Here is a 7,791-nt window from a genome sequence, read left to right on the forward strand (position 1 = left end):
CACGCGGCCAGTTTCTTCAGCTCAAGTAATTAGTTAAGGGCTAATTGCCGATAATCCATATTTATTTATTCCATTATCTGGGGCCTCGCAGGCGGAGGGCGGCCTGCTAACAGACAGAGACAGACGCACTCGCAGGCTCTCCCGCATAAACACGCGGACACGTTATCACAATATTAACACCTGCTTTGTGATTCAATGTGTTTAGTTCCACATAAAAGCTTGATGTGGTGGTGGTGGTGGTGGTAGTGGGAGGGGCGCTGATGGTGGTTCTGTTGTCCTTGCTATTTTTTACTTGTTGTTAGAACATAAGAACATAAGAACATAGGAGTCTGCAAGAGGCCGGTAGGCCTGTACGAGGCAGCTCCTCTGAACCTAAGCTCCCGTGTATCTAACCCCACCTAATATCGCTGTCCATGAATTAATCTAATCTATTTTTGAATGTGACAATTGTATTGGCACTCACCACATGACTGCTAAGCCTATTCCACTCATCCACCACCCTGTTTGTAAACCAATTTTTGCCTATGTCCCTGTTGAATCTGAATTTATCCAGTTTAAACCCATTACTTCGCGTCCTACCCGGTTCTCTTACCAACAAAACTTTATGAATGTCTCCCTTATTAAAGCCCTTCATCCATTTATAAACCTCGATCATGTCTCCACGCACCCTTCGCCTTTCTAGAGAATGCAAGTTTAACTGTTTGAGTCTTTCCTCGTATGGCAAGTTTCTCAACCCCTGAATCATCTTAGTCATCCTCCTCTGCACCGATTCTAACATTTTGATATCCATTCTATAGTAAGGTGACCAGAACTGAACCACATAGTCAAGATGAGGTCTAACTAATGCTAAATATAGTTTGAGGAAGACTTCGGCGCTTCTGTTGGTTACGCTCCTTGAAATAAATCCCAGTACCCTATTTGCTCGATTTCTAGCTTGAATGCATTGTGCCCTTGGACGGAGATCAGAGCTCACTAAGACCCCTAAATCCCTCTCGCACCCAGACCTGCTTATGAGAGTGTCATTTAAGCAATAGTTATGTGAGGGGTTGTTCCTGCCTACACTCAGAATACTGCACTTCCCTACATTGAACTCCATCTGCCATTTATCCGCCCAGTCATACAATCTGTTTAGTTCACCCTAGAGAATACTAGCGTCCTGATCTGACTCAATTACTCTACCGATCTTGGTATCATCTGCAAACTTACTGACATCACTACTAATTCCTGTATCAAAGTCATTCATATAAACAATAAACAAAAGTGGACCTCATACCGAACCTTGTGGGACCCCACTCGTAACACATCCCCAGTCAGATCTTTTACCATTGATTTGCACTCTTTGCTTCCTATTGCTAACCCACGCCTTGATCCAGTTCAAAACTTTACCCTCTACTCCGTGAGCCTGTAATTTAGTCGTTGGTGAGGAACTTTGTCAAACGCTTTACTAAAATCAAGATAGATTACATCATAATTTTCATCTCTGTCTACCGCCTCAAATACTTTATTGTAGAAGGACAAGAGATTGGTGAGACATGACCTACCTTTCGTAAACCCATGCTGCGAGTCGTGAATTAAGCTATGTTTCTCTAGATGCTCCCGAATGTTCCTAGCTCTTTTGGTAAGCATTTCTTTCCTTATATTTCTGCTGTTGATATATAAATTGTTGAAGGATGGTGTTGTTGTTGTTGTTGTTGTTGTTGTTGTTGTTGGTGGTGGTGGTGGTGAAAAACATCCTTTGTCTTCTACGTAATTTTTCCAATAGCAATTTTTTCCGTGTCCGCCTGCCTGATTAACTGATTGTCTCTAAGTCAGTCAGTCAGTCTCTCTCTCTCTCTCTCTCTCTCTCTCTCTCTCTCTCTCTCTCTCTCTCTCTCTCTCTCTCTCTCTCTCTCTCTCTCTCTCTCTCTCTCTCTCTCATTCCACAGACACAAACAAACACATATATTATAAAACTCGTATATTTAGTTCGCTTTGCTCCCTAGATATTTTTTTCTCACAGCATAAGAGGAAGAATCTGGTTTACTGCTGGAGGTGTTCCCGCCTTAACGAAGAGCTTTGCAGTGTGTTTAAGCAGGTGATTAAGAGACAAAAACGAGTCAGCACCGTGATGGAGTTGGGCGGGAACATCTCGGGAACGTGTTATTACTGCTAAAACAACGTGCCCATCTTAATGATATTAATCACATTCTCACAACTTACAACGTAATCTGTATGACTAAGTACCTGGCCGCTTCATTCGCTCCCCCGGCCTACACCGATCATTGGTTACCCCGTTCTCTCCACGCCGGTAATGATTCACAATTAAACGCCGCGCTCGCTTCTTAATTAAAGGTTGGATGTCGGCCAGCGTACAAGGTTCTGACACTTATAAAAGGAATTATTTACATCATATTATCTTCTGGGAGATGCCCGCTTCAGCGACGTCACAAAAAGTGGCGCCATAAAATATCTTGTGACTAATTGGACGGCTATTTATGATGTCTGCTTTGGACGTCGCCAGGGAACCTCTTACCGGCCCTTTCATCTGTGTGTGTGTGTGTGTGTGTGTGTATGTGTGTGTGTGTGTGTATTTCTGCGTTTATCATGCATATACAAACACCCGTAAAAAAACAATTCCTTTACAGACAGTATCGCAGGAAGTATCAAATCACCTCCAAACCTTTAAATTCCCTCCGAACACTCGCGTCAGCAACACGGGAACGAGCGCGGCCGGGAAGCAACTTTAATTATATAAGTGTCTAGCTCTTGGCCTTTCTCCGCTGATAGAGATAAAAATATATAATTGCGAGTAAATACAAATACAGGTTCACGGTTTAAAGTTAGTTAACCTTGCATGGCTCCGTTACCTACAGCGGTAAGCGGAGGAATGAAGAGACCGCCTTGGGCCAGCGCCTGACACCGCGGAAGTCAAGCACCCCACTTAGGATATTCACTCATGCAGCAGCTCAGCCGTGGGCCTTGCCAAGCGCTGGAAACAACAAACCCACCGACGCGTCTCTTGCAGGCAGGAAGACTTGTATGGATAATCGAGTCAGAGGTGGAATAAAAGGCAAGAAAAATGGAAATGACTCCTCACTTTTCCATAGTAACAGCCAACAGAACTGCTCGGGATAAGCGGACAAAGAGAAAGGCCCAACATTAAGAGAAGCAACAGGTATCTCCCATTATATGCCGCCGTTAAAGCGAATGAAATCTTATCAAAAAGAAAAAAAGTCAAGAAAAATGTAAATAACCTCTAACTTTTCTTCAGGGTAGCAGTCATCAGCAGTGCTCGGACAAAAGATAAAGGCGCACCATTATTTGACAAGAACAGTAAGTATCTCCCATTAAGAGCCGCTGCTGGAATGAATCAAACGCAGAGCAAATTCATCAGGAGTAACAAACCTCACCGTTACATCACTAACCACTGTAGGGGGGTGAAGTGTTTATACTCAACTTTTGTAACGATGCTGCGTATACAACGAGCCTTTGCGACGCGACCAAGTAATCAGCAGTTGCAGTAAAAATTATATAACAGGAAAGACTTTAACCTCCCTCCGTGGTGAGATTCAGACCAACCACAACAATGTCTGCCCTTCACATGTCCATCAGACTGCTATAACTACATTAACGAAGGAAGGCAAAAATAACAGTGAGAGGAAATATAAGAACATAAGGAGTCTGCAAGAGGAAATTTATCGTTTGCCTGGTTTCTTGTTATCTCATTTTTCACTGGTATTGGTGTCTAAGTGCATCCTTAGCGCTGCAAATGTATACTTCTTCCAGAAGCGTAAGTCAAAATACGTTAGCAATCGGTGGCTATAAGGTTCTTTGCTGCATATGTATCACTTCTGCAGAGCCCTAAGTCAGAGAGAGTTGAAACTCAAGATATGAAAAGAGGAACAGGACAAGACAAGGTCTGCCAAAACACCCTGATCCCACCTGGAGAGAGACGCAAGAAAGTCCAAATAGGCGAGGAGGTAATTCATCAAGGTAATCCAGGAAAGATTGCAGTAATTTTGCCTCCTGAGAACGGAGATGACGGGATCCAGCGACGAGGGGAAGGGACGAGGTAACGAAGGATGAGAAACGAAGGCATAGGAGTTGTAGTAAGCAACAGAAAGTAGTAGTAAGAAAGAACAGGGACAAGGTGATAGTAAGCATGAAGGCGAAAGGCGAAATAATAGACTACGCGGGATTTATCGATAAATAAAAAAAATAAAAAAAACTATCTAACAGAAGGATAAAGATGAATAGAGAATAGGCAACTTAGGCTCCAGAGGTGACGAGACGCAGGGACATGGAACGAAAAGATTAAAGACTAAAGAATAAGAAACGGGGAATTTAGCGGCAATAAAGAATAGCGGCAAGATATATATATATATATATATATATATATATATATATATATATATATATATATATATATATATATATATATATATATATATATATATATTAGACGAAGTTGGATTCAACAGATCCAGTAATAGAGGAGGAAGGTTAAGAAGACCTGGATGAGGAAGGGTGAGGGAGGATGAGTACGCTAGGATTATGGAGGACGATTGAGTCAGGCTGAGGAAGGGAGAAGAAAGGGCATACGAGTGATTGGGGTAAGGAAGAGGGAGGCCAGGGAGGGTTAGGGAGGTTAGCTGAGAGAGGGCAGAGTGAACGAGCAACCAAAGTGTAATGGTGAGGGAGGGTGAGTAGATATGGGTGAGGCAAGACGGGTGAGAGTGGACCAGGGAGAGGATGAGGATGGGAGAGTAGGTCAGTATATGAGAGGGTGAGGAGGCAAGGGTGAAGCAAAGTGAGGGAGAGTGGACCAGGGAAATAGGGATAGAGAGTAAACCAAAGATGAGGGAGGGTGAGGAGGCAAGAGTGAGAGTGGACCAGGGAGATGGGGATGGAGAGTGGACCAAGGATGGGGGAGGCAAAGGCGAGAGTAGATCAGGGAGAAAGGAGTGGAGAGGACCAAGGCGGGGGACCACGAAGAGCGAAGGAAACAAGTTCATGTGTAGAGCTGCGTGTGTAAGAAAGATCTCAAAACACAGGCCTGAACTCTTGCCTAAAATTGCCCGGAATCTGATCTCATTTGCATGCCTCGGCTCGCCCGGCGCTTAATGGTCCTCGTTCCACAATCAGGCCACGAACAGCGTCGAATCCAGCGAGGCAGCTCCGTCCAGGCAGCGAATCGGACACCTCGTCTTCAATTATCCGGCAAATACCCCGTGATGGTAACACTTAGCCTCTTCGTGCTGGTAATTATACGGCACGCTAATGAGACCTTCGACAAGTGCCTGATTGCCGCCTCCCCCTCATTTATTCCTACACATCGAAAGGTGAGTCTGCCCGCCGGTCCCTCGAGTCGGATAATAACAGTCTGCCTCTCCTCCAACGGCGGGATATTAAACGTTTCCACTAATATATCGAATCGATATCTAAATAAGGATCCAGTTTCTCCCGGCCAACTTGTATGTAGCCTTTCTTTACAGCCGCGTTAGCCTATTCGTGCCAGCAAACACTCCACTTAGACGGACAACGTACGCGCCACTTACATCCGCATTGCTTAACCCTGGTATCGGAATCATAGAACTTGTAGTCACTTTAACGAACGAATGACGACTCTGATGAGATAATTAACGAAATGATCTACTGAATGAGGGGAGGGATGAGCCAGTACTTCCTGAATTTTACGATTCTCCCCTCCACAGTTTGGGAGCGTATGTCGATCTTGGAGCAATATTTCCTTGGAGGCGCCGTTTGTGCAGATACCTTGATAGCGGGAGAAGCCACGCTCACCTTGAAACCACCGCGTCGTCGCCTCACTATCATGAACAGAGGGCGAGGTTACACACGCACACACACACACACACACACACACACACACACAGATACACACACCCAAACAGAGCTTCATAGTACTGTGGTTAGCATGCTCGCCTCATAACCAAGATATCTTGGGTTCAATTCCCTGGCGGAATAGAGCCGAAGAGGTAGTCTCCTGTAATGCCCCCTGTCCACCTAACAGAGAAAGGATACTGGTATCTGTCGGGGGTTGTGTCCCGCCTTCCGGGTGTGTGGGATATGATGTGAATTTCTAGCCGTACCCAAAGATCCGTCCTCTGAGCTCCAAGCTCATTCAGGGAAGGTGCTCGGTAGGAATCACAAGTCCAGCGCGTGATCAGACCATGATGAATGACACACACACACACACACACACACACACACACACTCAATAAAGGTACAAAGAGGTAAAGGTCTGGATATGCAGATGAGGAAGAGGTAATCTTTGTGAAGAGAAAATAAACACCTGCTTCCAAAGTTACGCTGATGGGGGAAAGACGCACCTGACGGCGGCGGTGCGGTGCTGCGGGTGGGGCGGCGGCCGCGCTCACCTCAACTAGTTAATGACAGCCCCTACCTGTCACAGCCCTTCGTGGCTGTGGTTTTGCCTGGCAGCATCCAGCAGGCACTCATTAAAGTGCGTCTAGAACCAACACCATGATTACACAGCAAAGGAGGGCTTGACCACACACTGCTTCAATATGTAAAATAAACTATAACTTAAAAAGAGTGAAACAAGACGCATCATGAATTTCTTGAAGTACATGCCTTGTTGTTCTCAGATATTACAGGACACAGCGAAAAAACCTGAAAAGATCGCTATCGGCTTTTAATTAATTAAATAATTCATGACACCATGACTCTAATGAATACCTTGTGGGCAGTTAATAGGAACAACCGCCCGCTGTCTGCCTGTGACACTTACAGCGGCGCTCAGGAGGAATCACGTGTTCCGCAGGAGGGCCGGGGCAGAGCGAGGGGGAGGCGCTATGAAGCTGCTCTTGGGTAATAATTAACTTCGTAGTCAAGAGAAACCTTTGTTGTGTTATATTTAAATTATTTGCCAAAGGGAACCGGTCCACTTCGGCAATTATATACCGAGTGCATTCAATTATCTCGGTTGCGCCTCAGTTGTAGATTGGCTGCCTTCGTGCCTGCTCCGTCTTCTGCATGATTTAGAAGCAGCAACAGTAACACGACTCGTAAATATAAGTCAATTAGGAGGCGAAAGACCTTGATAGCTCCCTCCAGGGGTGCTTGATACGGGGGACAGAGGCGGCGAGGGGGGGTGAGAGGTGTGGCCCTGAGCTGAAGTGTGGCTGATGTGGCGAAGCTGAGAGAAAAAAAGACTGAGAAGCGTTGGACTGTGGCTTAGTGGGAGTGGGAAACCTTGGGCTGTGTAGTGCAGCTGGGGGGCGCAGGGCTGTGTGATAATGTGGCGAGGGGCATTGGATCAGGTATTAGTGTGGCTAAGTGGTGGTTTAGTGTGGCTGGGAGCGTTGGGATGTGTATTAGTGGAGTTAAAAGTCTTGATCTGTGGCTTAGTGTGGTTGAAGATGCGTTGGGCTGTGTAATAATGTGGCTGGGGGGGTTGGGCTGTGTAATAGTGTGGCTGGGGGATTGGGCTGTGTAATAGTGTGGCTGGGGGATTGGGCTGTGTAATAGTGTGGATGGGGGCGTTTTGGTATGTGTATTAGTGTGGCTGGGGGCGATTGGCTCTGTATTAGTGTGGCTGGAGACGATTGGCTGTGTATTAGTGTGGTTTGGGGTGTTGGGATGTGCATTAGTGAGGTTGGGGATAATTAAACTGAGGTGAATGCACGCAGTTTTTTTTATATCACTGAAAGGCAGAGTTTTGTCGTGGTTAGGAGAGCATTCAGCATATCGTTGGCATTACTTCTATATCAGTAAGAAATCTCGCCCTTTTTCTGTAAGCACAAGTAACTGTATTAAACGTTTTCCCAC

The sequence above is a fragment of the Eriocheir sinensis genome, chromosome 3 (assembly GCF_024679095.1).
Source record: "Eriocheir sinensis breed Jianghai 21 chromosome 3, ASM2467909v1, whole genome shotgun sequence".
NCBI classification, from domain to species: Eukaryota; Metazoa; Arthropoda; class Malacostraca; order Decapoda; family Varunidae; genus Eriocheir; species Eriocheir sinensis.